Genomic DNA, 25,282 nt, shown 5'->3' with positions numbered 1-25,282 from the left:
CTAAGAATAGGACACACATTTGGCACCCATAATTTTCTACTCACCGGAAGTGAGCCTCCAACCTGTGGTAGATGCGGGGAGAGGCTGACCGTACTCCACCTCCTCCTGGAGTGTCGGGAAGCCGAATCTGAGAGAAAGAGACATTTTTCCTTAGCATACCGACAGCACATTCCCCTTCATCCTGCGATGTTTCTTGGTCCAGAACCGCTTTTTAATACAGACACAGTCCTAGGTTTTCTCAGAGATGTGGTCTTACATGTTATTAGTCCCATGCATTCGTAGCGCCTCCTCTCTCCAGAGGATGCCGCTGCGATAATTGTTTTGCATAGCACATGCCTCCTGGCCCTTGTGTTTTTATGGGCTCTAAGGAGGCAGTAGTGCTCTAGCATTTCTTATAATCTGATATATTTTACCTATCGTATCATTCTTTTTAAATGCATCGAAATGTTCATAATACAAGTCATATGTCATCGCCATAATTTTATTACACAGATTTTACGCACTTTAGAGCGTATATTTTAAGGCCCCTTTACAGCCACGTCACACCAATTTCATAGTAATCATGGTTACACTGCACACCTACTACCACAGACATGGCGCTCTTTGGCCATTCCTGGCCCTTGCGCCATAAAACCCCATACATCATCATCATCACGACAGACGAGTCATCGGAATGGCTATCCAGGTTTGAATATGAGCACGAAAAATCTTTATCAGTTGTGGACAATGTACTATGTTTTGAATTATCTACTACTGTGGTTAACTTAGACGCATTCCACGTCTTCCCATCACTGAGTACAAAAGAGGATGGTCCTACCTGGGCCTTAACTGTACGAGGTTTACTGTACTTAAAAAATCCTTTCTTGGCAAGTTTTACTTTGACGGTGTCTCCCACCTTGATACGAGTTGCCTGAGCACCTCTCCGTTTGTCTACATACTGTTTAGTTTGCCGCTGTTTCTGCGAGACTCTCTCGCGAACTTTACTGTTCTGAACCGCTGTGTGCTTATGCAACCTAAAGTTGCTAATATCTATCTTCGAACGAGGTTGACGACCATGAAGTAGGAAAGCTGGGGAGAGACCCGTTGTAGCATAGGAACCCAAGGAACCTATAGGAACCTATAGGATCCTATAGGAACCCAAGAATTCTGAAATGCTTTTCGAAGCATCTCGACCTTCAAGCCTTGCTACCTGCGATGTTCCTTAATGACTCGGTTGAACCTTTCTATTTGACCATTTCCCTGAGAATAATAGTTGGAGGAGAAAAAATGAGCGATTCCCTTTTCCTTTAGGTAATCTTGGAATTGTTTTGAGACAAACTGGGGACCATTGTCTGTAACTATAGAGTCTGGCAACCCTTCACGGCTGAAAGCCCAGTCAAGAAGCTTAATGACATCATCTGTGGAGATGGAATTAGTACCAAGTACTTCTGGCCACTTTGAGTAGTAATCAACTAGAGTGACTAGATACCTAGGGTAGGACGTGTTTAATGGACCAATGATGTCCATTCCCAATTTCTTCCAAGGCCCGTTCGGCCATTCGACTGGCTGCAATGGAGCTACACGAGGCTTTGCAGACTTGTCTGCCAGCTTACATACATGACAATGCTTTACATACTGCTCAACAGTGCTATCCATCTGGGGCCACCAATAGCGTTCACGAAGAAGCTGCTTAGTACGTACTATGCCCTGATGATTTTCATGTGCCAGCTGTAGAAATGTCGGTATTAGAACACTGGGTATTACGACACGATCACCACGCATGAGTAATCCATCTACAAAGGACAATTCTTCATTTACATGAAAGTAAGCTATTAAAGCATTGTCTATGTTTTTCTTAGAAGGCCAACCCTCTGGTAGGCATTTATTGACCTTCTGAAGAGTTTCATCTGTGCTCGTAGCAAGTTGCACTGTTTCCTTGTCAACGACCGATGTGACTAAGGATGCTATTTCTTCCTCCTGAACTACATTCTGCGAATCCTTTACTGGAAGTCTAGACAAGGCATCAGTTACTAAATTTTCTGACCCTTTGCAATATTCAATCTGAAAGTTGTAATACAGGAGCCTGGCCGACCATCTCGAAATGCGAAGAGGTCGACGACCTGAGTCGCCAGCAGACAGTAATGCAACTACTGCTTGATAGTCAGTTCGAAGAGTGAACCGTCTACCCCAGAGGTAAACATGCCATTTTTCACATGCGAACAAACATGCTAGCGCTTCACGCTCTCCTACAGAATACTTTCGTTCAGCTACGGATAAAGTTCTAGATGCAAAAGCTACAGTTTCTAGCTTAGAACCATACGGTTGCTGTAACACAGCACCAACACCAACATCAGATGCATCAGTCGTGACTACCACAGGCAATTCAGGGTTGAAAATCTTAATGACAGGGGAACATGTAAGACGAGCTTTCAACTGATTGAAGCTGCGCTGTGCATCATCAGACCAAGCAAAATTTTGCCCTTGCCTGAGCATGAGGCGAAGCGGTTCTACAAGTTCTGCATAATGATCAATGAACTTGGCATAGTAACCAGCTAATCCTAAGAAGGATTGCAATGACTTGATATCTGTAGGAGCAGGCGCATTCAGGATTGCTTTCACCTTGCTCTCTGTAGGCGAAATGCCTTCAGCTGAAATTTTATGGCCCAGAAAACTCAGTTCTCTCACAGAGAAGACACATTTTTCATTCAGTTTCATACCACTGTTTGAAATGCAAAGCAAGACTTCTCTTAAGTTAGCATCATGCTCAGGTTTTGTCCGACCCCATACCAAGATGTCATCAAGGTAACAGACAACATTCTTACAACTCTGCAAAATTTGTGACATCATTTTCTGAAACACTGCTGGCGCGGATGCCAAGCCAAAAGAGACACGCTTGAACCTGAATAAGCCTTCATGAGTTATGAATGTAGTGAGATCTCTACTACCTTCTTCCAGTAACAGCTGGTGATAAGCAGATGCTAGATCCAGCTTAGAAAAATATGTGGCACCATGAAACATTTGTGTGGTACATGTGGCACATGAAACATTTGGCATATCGTTTAGCAGAAATCCACGTGCGCGCTCTGGCAAAAGCAGCATGTGCATGCTTAACTTGTGGTTTGGCAGAAAACAACGTGCGCGTCTACCAAAAGATGCATGTGCATGCTCAACAAGTGGTTTGACACAAATGCATGCGCGTGCGCTGAAAAGCGCCGCATGGGCGTGCTTAGCACATGATTTGGCAGAAATCCACGTGCACGCACTGGCAAAAGCACCTTTAAAACTACACCTTTACAAGACGCTAATACGCTCAAAACATGAATCTGCATCCGCAATATGGGATCCCAGTCGCGTTAGTCTTATTACTTAACTTGAACTAGTACAAAATAACTCTGCTCATTTCATGCTTTCTAGTTATAACCGTACCGTGAGTATAACCTTAATGAAACTAACGAGCACTCATTCCCCTAGCTAATCGCCGCAGTCACCGTGTTTCACTATTTTATAGAATTTTCCGTCATACCACACTGCACGATGACTTCATACCGCGGCCTCAGGTACATTTCGAAGTGCATCGATCGTCGCAGCAACGCAGGGATTGATTCTTGCTGCACGAAGTATATTTTGCAATCTTTCATCCCCCGTACATCTCAGGAATGGAAACACCTTCCCTCAAGTATCGTAGCCATCGCCGATAACAAACGTTTTTTGGCAAAACATTAGCTAAAATTGTATAATCAGGCGAATCATTGTATTACCAGAACTCACTGCTCTTGTTCGCTTGTTTTACTCTATTGCTTTGTACCCACTCAGCTCTTTAATGGCATATGGCCCTGAGCGTACTTTAAATAAAAAAAAAAAATAGAATGATAAATTGAAGTGTGACTACCAGGGTTTCAGTGAGCATGAAGCATAATTTCCTCAAAGTTGCACTTAGTGGTTTCGAAGGCTTTAAAATTATTTGCAGTTTGATGTAACAAATTAATGCTATGAGGGAGCATGTGATACTTGCTGGTAATGCCCGTCAATCTGATTTGCAAATCAGATTGTGCATTACGACGTAGTAGCTTGCTACATGACGAGAAAAAAAACCAGTTAGGACTCAACTTGTTACTTCTCCAATTGTCATAAAACGCCCTTAAAATTAATTGAGCTTGTATGTCAAAGTTTAGCATTCCGGCTCGGTACTACACAGAACTGTAGACTGCTGCTTTCCTGATAGCGCTCACAGCCCTCTATCTGGTACACTTGCAATCATTTCTTGGTGAGGCACGTAGTTCAAAAGAACCTGTTGTCATTATGCTGACCGTTAAGCTTCTTATGGCTTGGCATGGGTAGCTTGCAAACCAATAATCTTAATTTGTCCTTCCTAAAAAGAGAAATCACGAAGCCATATGACCAACATGAAAGCAAAGAATGGTCAAACAAAAGATTGTCCAATTAGTGAACAAATCACAGCTCTAGTTGAAGTCTTCAGAAACATACCTTGCGAGGATTCTCGCTCTGTGGCGACACATTCACTGTTCACTTGTACGTCCAGAGACAATAGAGTCCAAAGGGGTGATGAAATATGAGCAGCATCTTCGAGGCTGGAGGCAAAAGGAGAAAGCCTCAATTACTATGGTGGATGCGTGGGTGAGTCTGTGATTCATGCATGGCTAAGAATAGTGCACAAAACGGTCCATGACAGAAAAGCACACACACACACACAACACTGTTTTGAGTGTGCATTTCTTTCAATGGTGTCCTTGTGCGGGCTGTGCTTAGTGAAGCCTCGACTAAATTTTTTGCCAGCTACTAGGTAATAAACACAGTAATTTTATTATGTATTGTAATGGGGTGTATTGAACAGCTCAGATGGTAGCGTCTGTTCGTAACCGAGTAAGCAGCAGCAGATGACGCAGAGCAGGATCAGTTGGTTGCCCGAACGGCTCACACTCGTGCTATGCACTGGCGATCCGGCTGGCCCATTGGTTGCACTGCAGTCATGGAACAGACGATCCTGCTGGTCTCCTCCTTGTGCTCTTCTTCATTACAATTACTCCCCGTGCAAAAGCGGAGCCATCCTGGTGACTTACGACGTGGAGACGAGCGGGTCATAGAATTGTTTCAGGCGGTGAACGTGAACAACATCCCGTCCACAGTGGCGCTTGTCGAATGTCGGTGCAAGCGGCTGTATGACAGTTGACCGGAGAGGTGCGTTCGACGATGCGGTATGGTTCATGATACTGTGAGAGAAGTTTTGTCGAAAGTCCAGGCGTGGTAGTAGGCACGGACAACAAGACAAGTGTGCCGGGAGAAAGTTTGGATTTGTAGCTTCGCCATCACGTTTGGCTTTTTGTTGTTGTTGGTCGGCGGAGGTGAACTTTCGGGATAATTGACGGCATTCGTCGGCGTACCCGGCGACGGCTAAAACTGGAGCGTACTCTGACGTGTCTGGTGTATAAGGCGAAACCGTATCTATGGCATGGGAAGGATCGCGACCGTAGAGAAGAAAGTATGGATAAAATCCTGTAATACTTTGTGTAGCCGTATTATATGCGTATACGTGACCAATAGGAGGATGATGTCCCAGTTCGTATGCTCCGATGCAACGTACATGGCGAGCATATCACCAAGAGTGTGATTGAAACGCTCCGTAAGCCCGTTAGTTTGAGGATAGTACTACGTGGTGGTTTGGTGAACTATGCGGCATTGAGCAAGCAGAGCTTCAACCACCTACGACAAAAACACACGGCCCCAATCACTCAGCAGCTCCCGAGGTGGGCCATGACGAAGAATGAAACGATGGAGCAGAAAGGATGCTACGTCACTAATAGGTACAGCGGCGGTGTCAGCATAGCGTGTACGGTGATCAACTGCGACAATAATCCATCGTTTGCCAGCGGGTATTAGCAATAGCCGCTCCTACAGGTCAATTCCCACATGGTCGAAGGCACGAGCCGGGCACGGAAGGGGCCGTAATAAACCGTGGGCCGGGTGAGGCGGAGATTGTCGGCGTTGCCATTGCTAGCACGAGCTCACAAACGTTTGGACAAAAGTAAACATTCCTCGCCAGTAGTAGCGTTGCCGCAGGCGCTCATACGTCTTCAAAACGCCTGCGTGTGCACATTGTGGGTCAGTATGGAAAGACGCGCACATGTCGGAACGCAAAGTCCTAGGGGTAACCAGAAGCCATTTTGCGACCATCGGGGTGGTAGTTGCGTCAATACAAGAAGTTATCCCGGACAGCAAAATGGGCAGCCTGGCGACGCAGGGAGTGGGAGATGGGAGATGCAGGCGAGCCAGAAAGGAGATCCGAAAGAGAGGCCACACACGAAAGCTTAGATTTGTGTGAGCAAGGGAGAGCGATCAGAGAAGACTGTCATGGAAGAGGGCCTCGTCAGCCATTGAGGGGCGCCTGGTGAAATCGCTCTGCGTCCTCAACTCGGCGTAGCTTTGGTAGAAGTTTATGAGCTCTGCTACGGTGCGCGGACTCTTGGCGATCAACGTTTGGAAAATGTCATCGGCGATGCCCTTCAAAATGTGCTTAAATTTGCCATTTTCGGGCACAGAAGCATCCGCACGTTTGCATAGGTCGAGAACCTCTTCGATATAACAGGTGAATGTTTCACCTGGTTGTTGCGCTCTACCTGCAAAGCTCATAATTACCCCAGAGAATGCTGAGTAGGTGCAGTGTGGAAGCAACTGCTAATTTCTTTCTCTATGCTGATGTCATCAGCATCCACCAATTGTGCCGCTATAGAATAAGCACGTGATTAAAGCTTAAAATTATTCTATATTTAAAATATCTGTGAACAGTTTCTCATCTGAAAAACAAAGGAGCACAGCTATAAGACTAGGATAGGCGAAACGTGGTAAGTGCTAACGGCAAGTTTAAACTCCGGAGTCATGAATCCTTACGAATCCGTTCATTTTGATTTGTTCTTCCGCGGCTCAAGTAAGTTCGCTTGAATTTTGTAAGCGCGGGACCACAGTCTGATTAGGCAATAATTATTCAGCGTTCAGCTGTTCACCGATGATTCACTTATATATAGGGAAATTAAACAATCCCCAATATATTGTTAGTGTCCTCTCTGACCTTGACGCCGTAACTAATTGGGGCAACAAATGGCTAATGGAAATAAACGCCAACCAATGTACATTTATGCGTGCGTCACGGGTTACTTGAGCTTTATAATTTATTCATATATAAACACAGCGTCATTAAGGCAGTATTGCGCGCGTCAGACATCAACATTATTGTAGTACACCCAGGTAACGAATTCTAAGCAAGAGCAGTTAGAAAAAAAGGAACATTCAATGCGGTCAGACCTGGAAAGGTACGGCCTAACTTTAAGTTGATGGAATACACGCGAGGAAACATAACACGAGGCCTTCTGATGAGCAGATTCCCGTATGATTATGGTAGACTGAGTTTATGGCGTAACTTGCTTCGTTGTTCAAACAAATGGATCACATGAAGTTCCTTTTCATTGCTGTTACACTTACAAAACAGCCGTATATCTCCCAAGGACATACCTTGCCGTGACGGATTCGATTTTTCTAATCCATTATTATCTGCATCACAAAACGGATACCACACAGGGCAAACGTACTCGAAAACTGGTAAAACACGCACTTCATACACAGCTTCTTTTACGTACCGCAATAAAGATACGTGTATGCCCTACGCTTCTAACTGCGGTTAGGAGAATCTAACCGGTACAATCTTCTAACCGAGAGCCACCCTCTGACAGTAGAACACCTAAATATCTGACTGACGGATTATTTTTTATTCCTTGACCACTCAAGAAAAATTCATATCTCACTTTGTTACATGCTATTATAGACGCGCCATATTTCTACGCGCTTCAGGTTGGCTGACAACAGAAAACAATGTCCCATTACACGCACCTGCACACAGTACAAAATCATCCGCAAAAATTGTATCTCGGGTGTGATGACATCACAGCTATTAGTAATAAAAACAAGAAAGTGAATTGGCTTTGCGGCAGATCAGACGCAGCAGGTACATTATATGGTCAACTCTCATTTAAAACAGCTCTTCGACTTATGAATGGTGGGTTAGAACCTGTATATTCATAAAAGTACTTACGCGTTCATATTACCGCTGAGCTCCCTTGGTGAACCTATATCGACGTTATTAACAATGCTAATCGAACTTTGGATTATTTGGCACGCTACTTTTATAATGCCACCACCCTCTCTGGAATTATCATTATAAAGAACATTAATACGAACAAAATTAGAGTACGCATCCACCGTATGAAATGCAGTTGCATTTGGCACCTCATTGGAAATGCTCAAATTTACTCCACTGGTTTATATGTTCAACTCATGACGAATAGCTGCTGTAAGGGCAAATAAAATTAACCTTCAATTTCCACTTCGTAATTGCTATCTCAACCGCAACACATATTGAATCGTTTTGATCAGCTGTATAAGGTAGATATCAAATCTACTCACATTAACTTCCTTAAGCTCTTTTTGGCATCACACATTCCCTGAATAGAATCGCCTCCCCAAAGAAATCCTAAAGAGTTCCAATAAACGCGAGTTTCATGCAACATGAACTAGCGCACGTTGTGTAATCCCAATTTGTTAATTACTGATTATGTTACTTTATGTTTTTTGCAATGTCATGTAATATTGAATAACTGCAAAGCTGCCTTCCTGGTGCACAGTTACGTTTTTCCATTAATCAGTAAAATTATATGATGATCAAGTTAATTTTTAATCATTGCATTATTCCTTTATCCTTCTCAACCCACTCCCTTCAGGGATGCCTTCGAGTGCATATGGCGTCAATCAATAAATTATTGAACTGTAAAGAAGTATTTCGTGGATAAAGGGCGGTCCCCTCCGGCGATACATCATCATCATCGTCATCATCATCATCATCATCAGCAGCAGCAGCATATTTTTATGTCCATTGTAGGACGAAGGTCTTTCCCAGCGATCTCCAATTAGGCCTGCCCGGGGATGCATATATGTGGATTCTTTAAGGCACGTAGCTAAGCACTAACAGCAAAGACAGTATTCCCTTCCGAAATAATCAATCAGTTGTGAATCTTAGATGCATATCTTGTCTTTGCATGAAAGTTTCTCGTCTTCATTAGTGAAATGGTCTTCAAAACAAATTGTTTATGTATTTTTTTACTCACGTTCTAAAATAAAAATGGAACGCGCTACGTTTTATAAATGCAGTGGATGAAATGTGCTGCCAAATGACAAAGCCGTGCAATATATTTCAGATTTTCATTTAATGCATACAGCCGTGTATGCAACGATTGTGTATTATTACATTCTCAAGCACCTACTGTATTTCCCCTACATGTGGAGGAGCCAGTTTAAGTTTAAAATGATTCACAATCCGACTTAGTTATGCTTCGACCACATCTATGATGGAGAAAAATGTGCATGACCAATTGGAACACATGTTGCAGGAGAAAATTCTTGTAAATTTTTGCAAAATTATACTGCTTTTAACACCAGAACGACATATTTTTACCCTCGAACAGATAAGAAATTGAAATGAATTGCATGCATCAGAGTTTGCGAGTATTATGATGTACAGTTTCAGTTTTGTTTTTTGCAATTTATGATATATGACAGTTGATGTGACTCTGACTTCAATTTCCTGCTTTACCTATAGACTACTAACCCTTTAAAACTATATATTTTGTCATAATACGGAATACAGGCAGCAGAGTTCGTCTCATCAACACGTCGGGATAATAAGGTCTAATTTGTAGATCTGTGGTCACCACCGGTAATATAGGAACCCCTTTCTCGTAAGTACGTATGTTTTGGTTCAGAGTGTGCGTGCTAAAAGCGGATTGATTGTCCGCGTTTTCTCTGCAGCCACCACAGTGATTGTGAAAAGCTGTCGCGGTTTAAAGGTCCGAGCCTTTCGATGACATGCGCCAGAAACATACGCAAAGAACGCACTCGTCCGGCACTTGAAAAGTCGCAAGCATCGCGTGAGCGTTGCAATCACCCTTCTGCTGGTTAGTGGCGCCTTTACGAAAACAAACCGGAGAGCGACACGTCATTTTTGAACGACGGGTTGCTGCTCTTACCATTATCACTGATGGAGACTCACACCAGCGTATCGGGCTTTGTCATGAAACTGGGATGGCTTATTCTCTAGAAACAGCTGCTATTTTTGTTCCGAGACGTCACTTACGTCATCGGGGCCGATGCAAAGGTATAGATGTCGTGGCGCAGACGGTTGTACCCAGGCGAAATAAACTATGCCCGAGAAAGGTGAATTTATATAGTCACTTTGCTTTGGAAGCAATGATAACGTGGCACTTTAACACTCAGTAGAAATTTGTATGCAGTGTTTTGACCAATAGCCTGACAGAAGCGTAAAAAGTGCGTAATAATGATACTCGCTCTGACATTCGAACTTCTTCCTCTGCCTATATTAATGAATTAACTACATGTAGCGGGCTCAGCTGTGTGATTATTGGTGTAGCTGAAGCGACGTATCATACACAGTTTGCGCTGACAATCTGATTGGCCAAAAGCATGCAAGAATTTGTCTTTGAGCTATTGGTTCAGTGGTGGCTTTCCACTAAATTGACTGTTGAAGAAACAGATTTCTCTTCATCGCAAAGCCCAAGTGAAAGTGAGCGTAGAACTCACGGCACCGAATGTAGTCACCATCTATGACTGCAGAAGAACACGTGACAGAACGACGAGCGGTCGAATTCATCTCACTAGTATACGAATAAATGTAGTTGCATGCAGTATTTCAGTGCTGGTATATTAAACACAAGCCATTATATGAGTTGTTTCGATGGAATAATTAATAAGAGCTTTATAATAAGCGACGGCAACGGTTAAATAAAAGCTGCTGCCTCAGGCACTGCACTGGTCTAAAATATGCATTCTTACATGCAGTGGATAAAGTTCATAAATTGGCTTACATACAGGTATGAAATGTTGTAACTGTACCATATGATGAAATTTAAATAAGGTCAGCTGAATACCCTATAGAATATCTTTGATTGGGTCTAGTTGGTGTGAGATGTCTTAATATTAGAAGTTGTGCTGTTTTATTCACACATACTTCCACGTAAATGCAAGGTGCGCATACATTTGTGTTTACATGTTACTGTGGGCATCAAATTAACAGCACAACTTATACAACAAGACAAAAAGACAAATAATGTTTTGTACAGGACTAATTCCTATTTGTTATGCAATGATCTTTTTCTCACATGGAGCAACTCAACTGTGTGCATAAGTTAAGCTGATGTTGCTGATCTAAGCTAGGCATGGATATCATATACAGAATATGATAAAATAAAGTGTGTCCAAATGTAATCATCATCATCGTCATACTTATAATAATCAACCTATCTTATGTCCACCGCAGGACGAAGGTCTCTCCCTCCGATCTCTAATCAACCCTGTCCTCACCGACGGATTCCAGCTAGCGTCTGCGAATTTTCATATTTCTTCACCTCACCTAGTCTTTTGCCATTCTTGACTGCGCTTCCCTTCTGTTGGCTCCCATTCTGTAGCTCGAATAGTCCACAGGTTATCTGACCTACGCATTTACCTGCCCAGCTACATCTTTTTCTCTTAATGTCAATTAGGATATCGGCTATCTTCGTTTGCTCTCTGATCCACACCGCTCTCTTACTCTCTCTTAACGTCGCGCCTTACATTCTTCCTTCCAGCGCTCTTTGCGCGGTACCTAAATTGTTCTCAAGCTTCCTTGTCAGTCTCCAAGTCTCTGCCCCATTTGTCAGCGTTAGTAAAATGCACTTATTGTACACCTTCCTTTTCAATGGTAATGGTAAGTTTCCCGTCAGGAGCTGACAATGTCTGCCGTATGCAATCCAACCCATTTTTATTCTTCTGTGAATCTAATTCTCATGATCAGGGTTCCCTGTGAGTAATTAGCCTAGATAAACGTACTCCTTCTCAGACTGTAGAGGCTGACTGGTGATCCTGAACTCGTGTTCCGTTGCCCGGCTATTCATGATTATCTTTGTCTTCTGGATAATATTCATCAACTCCACTCTTACACTCTCCCTGTTAAGGTCCTCAATAATCTGTTGTAACTCGTCCCTAGTGTTGCTGAACAGGACAATGTCATCTGCGAACTGAATGTTGCTGAGATATCATATATGCTACACCGTCTTTAACAATTTCTGGTGGTGCTTCTTCCCCCAAAACATAAGCAAAAGTTGCACAGACCGATGGCCATGGACATTATAGACGTTTTCGCTTTTAACTACTACTGAATTTCACTGTGCAGCGGCGAAATTCTCACGGTACAGTGGTGGCGTAGAGGTAGGGCATCCGCCTCGCGTGCAAGAGGACCGTGGTTCGAATCCCAGTGCCGCGCAATTTTCCACTGGATTAGAAAAAAATCCGCGTGTTGATAAAATTGCATAAACAGGCCTGGAGTGCGGCCTCATCCCGGTGACCAGAACCGGTAATGCACTCCTTCATCAGAGCAGGATTGGCCACCCTGGTGCAGTACTTGGCCACAACCTCCTATACGAATACAACAATCAAACCCCGGCCCTCAGTTTCCAGCAGCTGCGAAGCAACTGACTACGGCGGCGGTCAGACCTGTGACGCAGCTGAGGGTGCTAAGAATCCCTGGGTCCGGACAGGTCGCCATTGGAATCTGAACCTGGCAACGTTTAACGCTACAACGTTATCTAGCGAGGCTAGTCTAGCAGTGCTATTGAAAAAATTAGCGGACAGTAAATGGGATATAGTAGGGCTCAGTGAGGTTAGGAGGACAAAAAAAGCACATACAGTGCTAAAAAGCGGGCACGTCTTGTGCTACCGGGCCTTAGCGGAGAGACAAAAACTAGGAGTCGGATTCCTGATTAATAAGGACATAGCTGGCTACTAACAATAAAATTGCATAAGCAGGCCTGGAGTGCGGCCTGATCGCGGTAACCAGAACCGGTAACGCACTCTCTCACCAGAGCAGGATTGGCCACCGTGGTGCAGCACTTGGCCACAACCTCCTATATGTGTATGCGTTAAGAGACAAAGCCGGCAATACACCTACTAATATGGATCGGATAGTTCAAGTTGCTCAGGAGTTCTATAGAGATGTATACAGTACCAGTGGCACCCACGACGATACTAGAAGAGAGAATAGTCTAGTGAAATTTGACATCCCACAAGTAACGCCGGAAGAAGCAAAGAAAACCTCGAGAGCTATGCAAATGGGGAAGGCACCTGGGGAGGATTAGGTAACAGCAGATTTGTTGAAGGATGGTGGGCAGACTGTTCTAGAAAAACTGGCCACCCTGTATACGCAATGCCTCATGTCATCGAGCGTACCGGAATCTTGGAAGAACGCTAACACAATCCTAATCCATAACATAGGGGACGCCAAAGACTTGAAAAATTATAGACTGATCAGCTTACTGTCCGTTGCTTACAATGTATTTACTAAGGTAATCGCAAATAGAATCAGGACCACCTTACACTTCTGTCAACCAAAGGACGCGGCAGGATTTCGTGACGGCTGCTTAACAAGAGACCATATACACACTATCAATCACGTGATAGAGAAATGGGCGGAATATAACCAACCCTTATATGTAGCTTTCATTGATTACGAGAAAGCGGTTGATTCAGTCGAAACCTCAGCAGTCATGGAGGCATTATGGAATCAGGGTGTAGACGTGCGGTATGTAAAAAGTCGATAGCAAGAGAAGGGAAGCGTAGCAGGGGGCGGCAGAAAGTCAGGTTGACGTGTGGTGCTGCCATTCTAGAGCATAGGGAGATGCGTTTTGTGTTTTCTTAACTTTTCAAAGCTTTCTTTGCCTCTTCCTGCGACTTTCCGACTGCTGCTGCTGCTGCTGTCGTGCGCACCGTGTCGGAACGTGGTTCAGAGCGTGTATATAGATGACAGGCGCGTCTATGACAGGAAAGGCAACGGGAGAAACTCGTTTTCACCCCGCCACGTCGAACGTGTACAGTACCCTCTCGAGCTACCGATCGCTTCGATCGCTTCATTGATCTGCGGCTTTCTCTTCGATTTGGCAATTTGGAGGCCCAACTCTCAGGCTCAATTAAACAATTCCAGCTTCTTTTGTGCCATCAAGTTCATGGCTGCCCTTAGTGCTGCTAACTCTACACTCTCTAACGACCTCTACTTACTCAAAACTTCTGTCAACGGGTAAAGAAAAATCGCTACTTTGTACTTACCCAAAATATACGCAAAACCGAGTGATATCATAGTGAAGACAATCCATGCACTTACCATATGCAGTCATGAATCCTGACACCTTCCTTCCGAACGTTGTCACCAGGACGAAGAGGGGACGATCTCTTAGATCTAATCCAAAGTTGGGGTCTCCAGGATATTGTATCCCATCGCTGTCAACTAGTTGTTGCGACGCCTGTTTCTCGAACCTCGACCGGTGTTACTATTGGGTAGCGTGGCGTTCTCGGCGGGCTGCAGGCGTCCGGTACACCATGGCGACCAGGTAGGGACCAGACTTCGATTTATAGTGCGAAACTTGCACTGTTTATTCAGGGTGAAGAATAACAAGAAAAGAATGAATGAATTGAAAAAGTACATTGCGCGGCCCCTTAAATAGGCTCACTAAAATCGTAGGCGGGATCTTGCTCACGTTAACGTCGCGTGATATGCACTGAGTCCGGTCGGGGATGGGTGGCTGATCCTTTCTCCCAGGTGACGTGGCACGTGCTTGCCTCGTCTGGCGGCAGCCCATGAAGTCTGTTCGGGGATGGGCGGCTGATCTTTCCCAGGTGGCGTTTTCACGTGCTTGCCTCCTCTGGTGCCAACCCACGGAATCTGGCTTTGGATGGACGGCTGATCTTTTCTTAAAGGTGACGTTGCACGAGCTTGCCTCCTCTAGCGGCAACCTGCGGGTCCTGTTTGGTTCGCGGTAATGATGCTCCCCCGGAGTCGCACAGTTTGTGAAAAGGGTCCTTTCTACCCTAGAGTCGCACAGACAAAGCGGCCAGTCACCTTTGCGGGGCGACTGCCAGACCAGCAATCACTCCAGACAACTATAGCAAATTAGAGATCCATCCTCCGTTTAGATTAGGCGTGGTCTTTGAGCATCTTTTTTGCCCAAGATGTTACACGCCAAACGTAATACCCCAAAGAAAGAAATCGAGTGCAGAGAGGTCAAGTGACCTAGCCGGCTAATTACAAGCCGGTGCCTTCCAATCTATTGCGCATGGAAAGTTGCATCCAGCCAGTATCTTGCTCGGCTGCTGCTGCGTGCTGGTGCTTCATCTTGCTGATACCACTGAAAAGGAAGACGTGACAGCGGGACTTTGCTGAGAACTCATCCACCACTTCTTCAAGGATTTCGTCCACGTAACCCTGTCTTGTAGGCGTGTGATCGAAGAAGATGGGACTGATTATAGAAGAAAATGGACTGATTATAGCACGGGTGTAAATTTCGCACCCCACATTAAGCGACCACTGCTGCTGGGTCGTCAAACTGATAACGTGGAGAGAGGCCGTTAAAGGTAGTTCTGTTAAATACAGATTGAAAAAATTGCTATGATGTCAGGAGGAACAACATTCTCCTTTGTTGATGCTATCCAGGCCGTACTACGTGCCGCACATGAAAGACCTAGACGTGTGACGGTAGGCTGTCTCCTTTAAAAGTTAGCTTCACACAGTGCGAATTTCCCGGGCTACGGGCTTGCAATATGGCTATTCTCTCTATCGCCGGCTTGATGAGCATATGACAGTCAGTATCGCTTATGGAATTATCTACGTGATACACAACACTGGCCGTAGAGTCATGATCTTGTTTATAGCAGCGTACGTTGATGCTATCCAGCACCTGCTCAGAGCGTCTAGGGTGCTGCGGTTGGTGACATCTATAGCGAGAATGTTCTTACGGGCGTTGATTCTTACTTCTTTGATCTAACCCGGAACAAGGGCCTCGAGCGACACAGATGCAGGTTGGCGGTTGAACTGGTTTAGATTGTCGCAAGCAGCCACAGGCACAAATAAAATTGTGTGGTCCGATGACTTTCGCGTCGGGAGCATAGTTGTCTTACTTGTGGAAGGAGATGCCCTGACTATTCTTCTCTTTATCTTGTGCTTTGCTAGGGGCACGAAGTCACTGTCATCCGAGGTTTCATTTCTGGTCGCTGAATAGATCACAGTATTCTCGCTGTCGGTGTCACTCGGGCGACTAGACTGCTTTCTTGGAGCGGCCGCTGTTGGCGTGGAAAGACCCGGAACTCCTCCAGGTGACTCCACGTCCATCGCCGTAGTTAAGGGAGTGGCGTCTCTCACAAAGTAGCTTGAAACTCGCAGAGACAAAAAGGCAGCGTTTCAATCAGCACACACTTCGTCGTCCCTTTCGTGCAAGTTGGAATCAGTTGGCGCAGGACAGGGAGAGGCTTTCATCCATAGAGTTTCTCACTATTACGCCTAGAGAGCAATCTGGCGCCACCATCCATGGGAGTTCGCTAAGGGGTGGTGTGCCGTCATGGGAATGACGGTATGTGTGTCTGCGAGGCTTGTGTTGGTTGCATAGAGTTTCTCACTATAACACCTAGAGGAAACTGGCTCCACCGTCTATGGGAGTTTCCTAGGGGGCGCTCTGCCGTCATGGGAACGAAGGTATATGTGTCTGCGATGCTTTTGTTGGCTGGTGTTGTAAGGGGCTTCGTCTAAAACGTGGATATGGCTACACAAATACCGCGTTCTTAGAGTAAAATCTTCACAAAATGTTTCTATTCACGCATATTACATCTTCCGGTAAAGTTTGCTCACCTACAATGCATAACCAAGAAAGAAAAGCAAGAACAGACGACGAACTATTCCAAAGCGAGCACGAATCTTGTCGTCTGTCCTCCAACTTTAGCGGCCTGCTGATACTTTTTGCGTACATGCAATAACAAGTTCTCATAGGTAAACAAAACATGTTTTTGTGTAATAAGCTAAAACAGCTTTTTACCTGCTGTTTTAGTCGAAAATGAATCATTGTGACAGACGGAACAGTGCTTGCCAGGCGCGTCTTTAAGGTGTCCTGGCTCTTCGACAACGATGCCAACCCGAAGTAATAATATACCGGCCTTCCCATGCATGCCACAGGGCAGCAGTGCCAGATTTCCCTCTAGGGAATATAGCGAGAAACTATATGCTTTCATCCTGCAGTGGACATAAAATGAGCTGCAGCTGCTGCTGATGATGATGATGACGAAATAAATCTCAGTAGTGAAAAAGATATTGGCAGCTACTTTACTCTACCGGAAACAATATGCACTAGGTTTCTTCGAGTAACGCAATTGTTCTTCTTTGTTAAATGAAGTGCATGATAGTTAACCGGGACATCCTGTATATATTAATGACCTGTGCGTGCAAGAGACTATGTTTACATTCCTAGTAAATAATATAAATTATGGGAAAAGCTTTTTGTTTTCATGAGTTGTTAGCATTATTTAATGGAAAGTGAAGCAATACAGAGACATATTCACGTGCATTTTACACGCAGTTGATAAAACACTCTGCCGAAGGAGTCACTGAAGTGAGCATGTTTTTATTTATTTTATTTATTCATTTCACAATACTGCAGACCCTCCTCGGGCCCATGCAGGAGTGGTTACAACCTGGAATACAGTACAAAACGATGAAAAGAAATATAAAAAAGTGAAACCACTGTATCCAAAACAAAGAGCATTATTTCGCACAAAAATGTACATATTCAATAAATACATACACTCCACTTAAGTGAGCGGTTCGTAGAAGCAGGAAAAACAACGTTTACGATAAGTATGCAGTGACAAGAGGCTGCATATGAAATACAGATAACTTCAGTTACTTTATCACCATTCGAATTCTAGATTCTCAATACTGTCAATAAATGCATTGGCAGATGGGCAGTTACGGCTCCAGAGGGTAGCAAGTTCCAATGGGAAATGGCTTGTGGGAATAAAGAGTACCTGTGAGTGTTATTATGGCTGAGATGGTGCCGTATTGATTTATTATGATTCGTTCGGGCAGAAAGTCCGAATGGTGCTTGAATGTATGTTGCTTGTGGTATTCGATAGGAGCTGTGATAAAGGAAGTATAGAAATTTTAATCTGGAAATAATTCTACGCTATAGCTAGTGGGCGGAACGTTAGCCTTGATGCGCAGGTTCGTAATGCTCGTTTGACGCGAATGTTGCGAATATATGAATCTCAATGCTAAGTTCTGTATGCGTTCTAGTTTGCCTTTTAAATACTTCTGGTGCGGGGCCCAAATAATGTTAGCATACTCTAAAGCGGGTCTAGCGCCTTGTCATATATGTTATTTATATGAGCTTCCCAATTTAGTTTCGTTGTAAGAGTGACCCTGAGATATGTGACCTCATCGCATTTTTTAGTCGTATATTGTTTATTGTGTATATAAACTGAGGCGCATTCTTGTGTGTGAAGGAGATACTGGTAGTTTTTGTTGCATTAAGTTTCATCCACCATTTGTTGTACCAATTTTGTATTGCAGCTAACGAATAGTTTAGTTTTACCTGATCTTCTCTGGTATTCACTGTTGTGTACACTACGCAATCATCGGCAAATAGGCGCATTTGAATAGGCGTCTCAACGCATTAACGAATATCATTGATGTAGATGAAGAATAGGAGGGACACAAGAACCGAGCCTTGTGGTACACCGGGGAAAACGTTGAGGTAATCAGACATAATATCGTTCACAGCTACGCATTGCTTTCTGTTTTCGAGATAGTTCTTTATCCATGATACTGTTTTCTCGTGTATACCAATGGCAGTTAGTTTAGTAATAAGATCTGGATGAGGAACAACATCAAAGGCCTTTCAAAAATCTAATAAAATGGCATATATTTGGCTTCTGTTATTTATTGCGGTAGCTATATCATGGCTTATCTCGGCTAACTGTTGACGGCTGTAGAGTAGGTTATTATTCTGTAAGTGCATTATTATGGCCTTGTAAATATTATGTTCGAACAATTTACTGCATCATTGTGTTAATGAAACAGGTCTATAGTTACTTACGTCGAGTTTAGAGCCAGATTTGTGCACAGGTATTACTTTGGCCATTCGCCAGTCGTCAGGTATCACTGAAGTTTCCAAAGATCGCCTGTAAATTACGTATAAGTAGTTGACGTCCAAACTGCGTGTTTTTGCAAAAATGCGTTTGCAATAAGGTCAGGGCCACAGAGTTTACATCCAGTTTTCGCAAGAGTCGAAAATTTCCTTCTTCGTCGATATCTATTTCGGGCATTGGGTCGTCAAACTGATAACGTGGAGAGGGGCCGTTAAAGGTAGTTCTGTTAAATACAGATTGAAAAAATTGCTATGATGTCAGGCTGAACAACAGTCTCCTTCGTAACAGTAATCTGTTATGTGGTGTGCCGCTTCCTCGATGGGTAGCGCAAGAATTTTTGTGGTTTATTCGTCATGTAAGAAGGCAGACTGACAGTGAAAAAACGCTCCTTAGCCGCTTGGATATTATCTTGTAGCAAGCGTACGAGATCTTGAAGGTCACGGGTGGTTTTCTTTCTGCGCTTCCTTGTAATTTTACTTTTTAGGTTTATTATTGTTATCGCGATACCTAAGGATGTTCTCTGTTCGCCCGTTTCTTTCTGGAGGGAATATACTTTTCTTCAGAGAAATGTACAATACACTTAAAACGTAACCATAATTCATTTATGTCATGAAGTAATGAAAACTGTAGAAAGCAGGCGTTCAAATATTCTGATATAGCATCGTTTTCCGCTCTTGTGCAATCCCTGATAACAGCAATCGATGGCTTAACGCGTTCACGGCTTCCTAAAATTGGGCAGGAGAATATAATCATTTTATGGTCCTAACTTCTATTTTCAACGTTTAATGTGTTATTTTGAAATAGACTGCTTACGTACATCAGATCAAGCACAGAACACGACGGACCAGCTTTTCTAGTCGGTTCGCAAACTAGCTGGTCTAGAGAGAAAGTAAATGACAAACAATAGTGATTCAGCACTTTTCGTGTCAGAGCTGTTGTGCGAAAGATTAGTCCAATTGATTCCTGGTAAATTGAAATCAGCTGTGATAATATTGGAACGTTGGTGTGTTCTGCAATGTGATCGTGCATAACGTCTAGATATTCGGGGGGCGAATTCGGAGGCCGGTACACACCACCCAGAAATATGCTTTTTCCATTAAATATAAGTTTACACCATACGCTTTTATGGCGAAAAAAATTGCTCTATGGCTTCTATGGCAGTGTTTAAAATTGTGAATTTCATGTTATATTTAATTTTGACAGCTACACCTCTCCCCCGCGATTCTCTGACTTTCCGTATGAGCCGATAAAAAACTTCGCAATCCTGGGCGCCTTCGTAAAGCCAGGTTTCCGTGGTGACTATGATGTGCGGTTGATGGGCTGCAACTATGCTTTCAAGTAGGCTGAACTTATTGACTAGGCTGCGCGCTTTCAGCGATAACACTCTGATATTTTAGTAGGCTGTTGTCACGTGCCTTCACGAAATGCTGGGCCAGCGTGTAGGGAAGTTGTCGGTTTAGATAACTCAATTCTTCAGTCCTCATACTCATTCCATATAAAGGTTTTGCTAATTTATTTTTAGTTTATCAAATGTCATGGATACCTTTGCCCCCTTTCGCCTTGTCACTTACTGCAGAACGGCATAATTTAGCGCGTGTGTTACGTACTTTCTTCGACAAATCCTCCGATAATAAAATCTGGGTGTTTTTAAGCTTGAAGAAGCTTGATAATATTTTGTTTTTCTCAGCGAATTTAAATAACCTAAAAATAACGGGGCGTGTCCTTTGGCTTTGCTTTGTGCCGATTCTGTGAACTCGTTCTATTGATTTAATTTCTATTCCTAGGATCTTCTTAAGTATACCGTCTCGCACTCTTGCTTCAAGTATTTTAACGTCTTCATAAGAACTCTCACTTAATCCATAAATTACTAGGTTATTCCGCGTACTACTATATTCTAAATCATGGACCTTCGATGCCAGAAATTCGACTTGCGTCATGGTATATTTGCAAGATTCTTCGCAGTGTACTACCTTTTCTTCGCATTCTTTCCATATTCCTCTTTCATTCTCAATAACTCATTCTTTCTTGCAAATCTGCAACTATTGTCTACACGTGCTGTGTATTTGAAGACAGTTGTTTCAGTGTATTGTTCGTTTCCCTTTGTTCTCTTAGAATGCGTTTCATTAGTTCCCGCTGCGAACATTCATCCGGATCAGAGTCAGGGCCTGAATTTTCTTTTACGACTCCGTATGTTAGTAATATTAAGCGGACATCATGAAAAGAATACCGAAAAATAGCAACACAGCATTGTGGACTTGGGAGCACCGTCAATGTTACGTCGTTGTCTCTAACTGAAGAGACTAAATGCTTGCCACTAACCTGTGCGATCAGATAAAGTTTGATCAAAATCCGTGCTCGTTCGGTGCTTCCAAGTCCACTGAAGGGTATGTCGAAAGGGCTGCTGCTTTTATCCGAGTGTCATGATGTCTCCGTCGACGTCACCGTCCCGGTCAGGTCGTCCCAGTGCAGTGCACATGGTATAGATTCTTGCGACGTGTTTCGTCCGCTGAAGCCAGCAGGGCAGACAACCGGAGGTAGCAGCAGATGGGCCTGATTCAGCGCATGCTCAGGCCCTTCGTTGACGAATCCGGTCCTCGACAGCACGATCTGTGCGATTAAAAAAAAAATTGATCAGCATCCGTGCTCGTTCGATGCTTGCAAGTCCAGGGTCAAAAGAGCACGCAAAGCAATTTGAAACGAGGTGAACATACAGCAACAAATTCATTCTCTAGGCATAACCTGTGCATACACTTAGAAAAGAAATTTAATTAGTGACTCCCTTTAAAAACAATATAGTAAACTTTGTCCTGGTGTCTATATTTAAATATACTGTGTATGTGTATGGTGTTTACAGTGGAAATTCAAAACAAAGCATGTTGAAGTGAAAAACTACGGATGAAGCCACCGCCGCTAATGCCTGTAGTGTGCTTGTCCTCCTATTGCCAGGATTTGCAGAAATCAAGCGAAAAAAAGAATTAAAATTCGTGCACGTCCGCGCCAACAATGATGCAGTAATCTATTAGCCAGAATAAAACTTCAAGTGAAAAGGTCGAGGCAAGTGAAAAGAAACCTAAAATGATGTAGGTGACAAAACTCTGGTAATGACATTTTGGGCGTCTGGGGGGGGGAGGGATAGTATGCTTCGGCATCACCGGGGGTGGGGGCCCGGAGCACTCCCGTAGCCGGCGCCTATTGGACACCTTGCATATAGTGCCACGAGGCGCGGCAGAAGCGAACGATGATGAGAGGACGGACGAAGATGACGATCGCCGACAGCCCTGCGCGCGGGCTCCATCTTGTATGCCTGTCTTCGGCCCGTTGTATATATCTTGTAATTATATTGTCCCGCGTCTTGTGTACCCGTAATATTTGGTGGAGAGTGCGGGTTTTTCATGTTTCAAGACGGACCTACTTAGTGGACGCTTCTGGGCGGCATCTGCAATGCCAGCGCATGGCGGGGACGAGAATGCTTCGAACAGGTCATCAACCCTGCCTCAACCATCCGCCGCCAACCGCACCGTCGTCTCCACACAACCACGTCACCCAAGTACTTTTTTCCGGCTCTGACAACACTGACATCGAAGATTGGTTTCAACTGTACGAACGGGTGGGCACTAACTACAACTGGGACCTGACTGTTGCTAACGAACATATTTTAGCTGGCGGGCACGGCAGAAGTGTGGTTTCTGAACCATGAAAAGGAACTTACGAGCTGCGAAGCATGTAAGGAAAACCTCATGGATCTGTTCGGCAAGCACATTAGACGCCGTCGTGCTGCGCAGAAAGAACTTGCACGCCGAGCTCACACTTGCACCGAGCCCTGTGTGACGTACATCCAAGAAGTGCTCGTGCTTTGTCGCAAAGTCAATGACACAATGCTGGAAACGGAAAAGGTTCCACATATCCTCAAAGGTATCACGGATGACGCGTTTACACTATTGGTTTTTAATAACTAATCCACAGTGCAAGACATCATCAATGAATGCCGACGCTATGAAGGAGCGAAAATTAGCCGCGTTACTCCCAACTTCGGAGGTCTTCCGAAGACGACTGCAATGTCTACCTGCGAGGACCTCCGTCTCGCACCCGTTCCACCCGTTCCTGCTGCATCCGAGAATATTGTGCGCATCCTCCGCCGCGAGATTGAAGCTGCCTTCCCGGTTCCCCTTCAGGTGCGTAACCCCGACGAGTCCCGTGCAACCATTTCCCTTATCCAAGCCGTTGTGCGTCAAGAATTAGCAAACGCAGGATTACAGACGCTTTGCCCAGTCAGCGAACCTGACTACCGCCCGCCCACTGCAACTGGGTTATACCGACACCCCACCGTTGGTCCTCGTTATCTGAATTCCGCAGAATGGCGCACTTCCGATGACAGATCTGCTTTTGTTGTGGACGCGTTGTACACATTTCCCGCCACTGTCGCTGTGCTCAGAACTCACAGCCTTGGCCAAGCTATCGAAACATCCAGGTGCTAGTTCCCGAGTGGCTGATGACGGCGACCGCACTCCGCCATCATCGCCAGCAAGATCAAACCGCTCCCCATCTGGACACCTGCGCCACTCACCTCTCCGTCGTCGCTCTCCTTCTCCCTCATACTCCCGCCGCTCATCTGAAAACTGTCGGGCGCAGCTCCTAAAGGCGAGCCTGCTGCGACGACCCTACCCGAAATTCCTCTGCTCACACTACCTGGACATCACAGCCTCAGCAACGTAGACGTGAACGGTATACCTGTGCACGTCTGCTCAGTGCCACCGGCGCCCACATATCGGTACCACAGCAAATGCACAGCAAGTGCACAGCAAAGATAACTTTTTCCTTTATTTCGCGCAGGAACTCCAAGGCCGGTATGTCAGTCGAATGTCACGGATTTCAAAGTGTTTCCCGTCATCTGAGCTGTTTTGACAACGAGAAAATTCTCAAATCATTTCTGGCTCATTTAGGAAAAAATGTTGTTCATGTTTACCAATAAAATCTAACTAGGCTCGAGCAGATGCCAACAAAATCCATGACATCATGGTCCAGTTGGTGCTGGAATTTCAAGGCAGCGTTGTCACCTATGTTTCATTCTTGCGTCTTTTCTGGCTTAGAAAGCATCGTCTCGCAGTAGGAGTAGGTCTTTTGGCATTGTAGAAATTGACGCAGCCAAAATAGTGTTTCTCGTTTGCGTCTTATAAAGCTAAAAATCACAACTTCGTGAATTATGAAGTTTTTTCAAGACACCGTTAATGCACACATATAAGGTCTTCGAGCGCTTCTACTCGGACTAGCCGATTCGCCGTAAGAGTTTGCACAGGAATGACGTAAACGAGGTGAACATTTAGCAACATGTTTTTCTCGATATGTAGAAGCTGTCCATTCCATTAGAAGTTTACCTTACTTTAATAAATTCCTCTTTAGCAAGCTTTTCCTCCTGTTATCAGCATTCGCAGTAATTAAGCGAGAATATGAATAAATAAAAAGCGGTGGACGCCCACAACAACACTACTATAACAAGCTTTAGGTCAATTGAAAGATTAACAAGCGAAAAGGTAGGAACTGAAAAGACACCTGAAATCTGGACGACAGGAGCCTGTCAATGACAAATGGAAAGTGCGGAGGGCAGGGACGAGGGGCGGGGGCTTCGGCGTTGCCCGGTGAGGGGCTTGGCCCCCTCCGGGAAAGTTCGGGGCAGGGTGAGGGGGGCGAGAGATAGGTCTCTCGAGCCCCGTCATAGTCGGCGCCTCTCAAGCTGCCGTCTTTCAAGAGATTCTTTGTGAGCGTCAGGGGCCGGTTGGGACGCACGGGGTCTTGAACCGAGTTGATGTGATGACGCAGCCATGGTAGAAGAGTTCGGCGCAGCATTGTCCTAGTCGCAGAAAACAGGAGGCCCCGGTGTTCGATTAAGCGGCCTGGTAGAGGCGAGCAGGTCCGTGGAATGCCGGTGAGAGCGTCAAGAGGAACGAGGAAGCAGTGCGCTGCCATACGTGTGCGCAAATGGGCGCTTTTGGAAGACTTGCTTCTTAATCGTGCGGAGGCCAGCACCGCTCGGTCAGATCCATTGCCGAGGCGCCCGGGTCTTACGCGCGCCACAAGGAGCGTAGGCAGCTCGTCAAGAATCAGGGGCGGGTGACAGAGCTCGAATGGGGACGATGCAGTGATCACATCGGCATCGCAAACACGAGTGACTTAAGTTAGTAGGCATCCCGGCGTAGGAAGCTGGTTAGATAGATAGATAGATAGATAGATAGATAGATAG

General features: G+C 44.7%; 1 long non-coding RNA gene across 1 annotated transcript in view; it reads left to right on the top strand.

Moving 5' to 3' along the window:
- The first annotated feature begins 9,689 nt into the window (after positions 1 to 9,689).
- Positions 9,690 to 25,282, top strand: part of LOC140216015 (uncharacterized) — an 89,643-nt gene continuing 74,050 nt past the window's right edge. The window contains exon 1 of the long non-coding RNA XR_011892658.1: positions 9,690 to 9,776. This is a non-coding gene — a long non-coding RNA (uncharacterized lncRNA). The remainder of the gene's footprint in view (positions 9,777 to 25,282) is intronic.

Source organism: Dermacentor andersoni, chromosome 2 (genome assembly GCF_023375885.2).
Source record: "Dermacentor andersoni chromosome 2, qqDerAnde1_hic_scaffold, whole genome shotgun sequence".
NCBI lineage: Eukaryota > Metazoa > Arthropoda > Arachnida > Ixodida > Ixodidae > Dermacentor > Dermacentor andersoni.
Note: the sequence above shows the minus strand (reverse complement) of the source record. Positions and strands in the feature narration are given on the sequence as shown.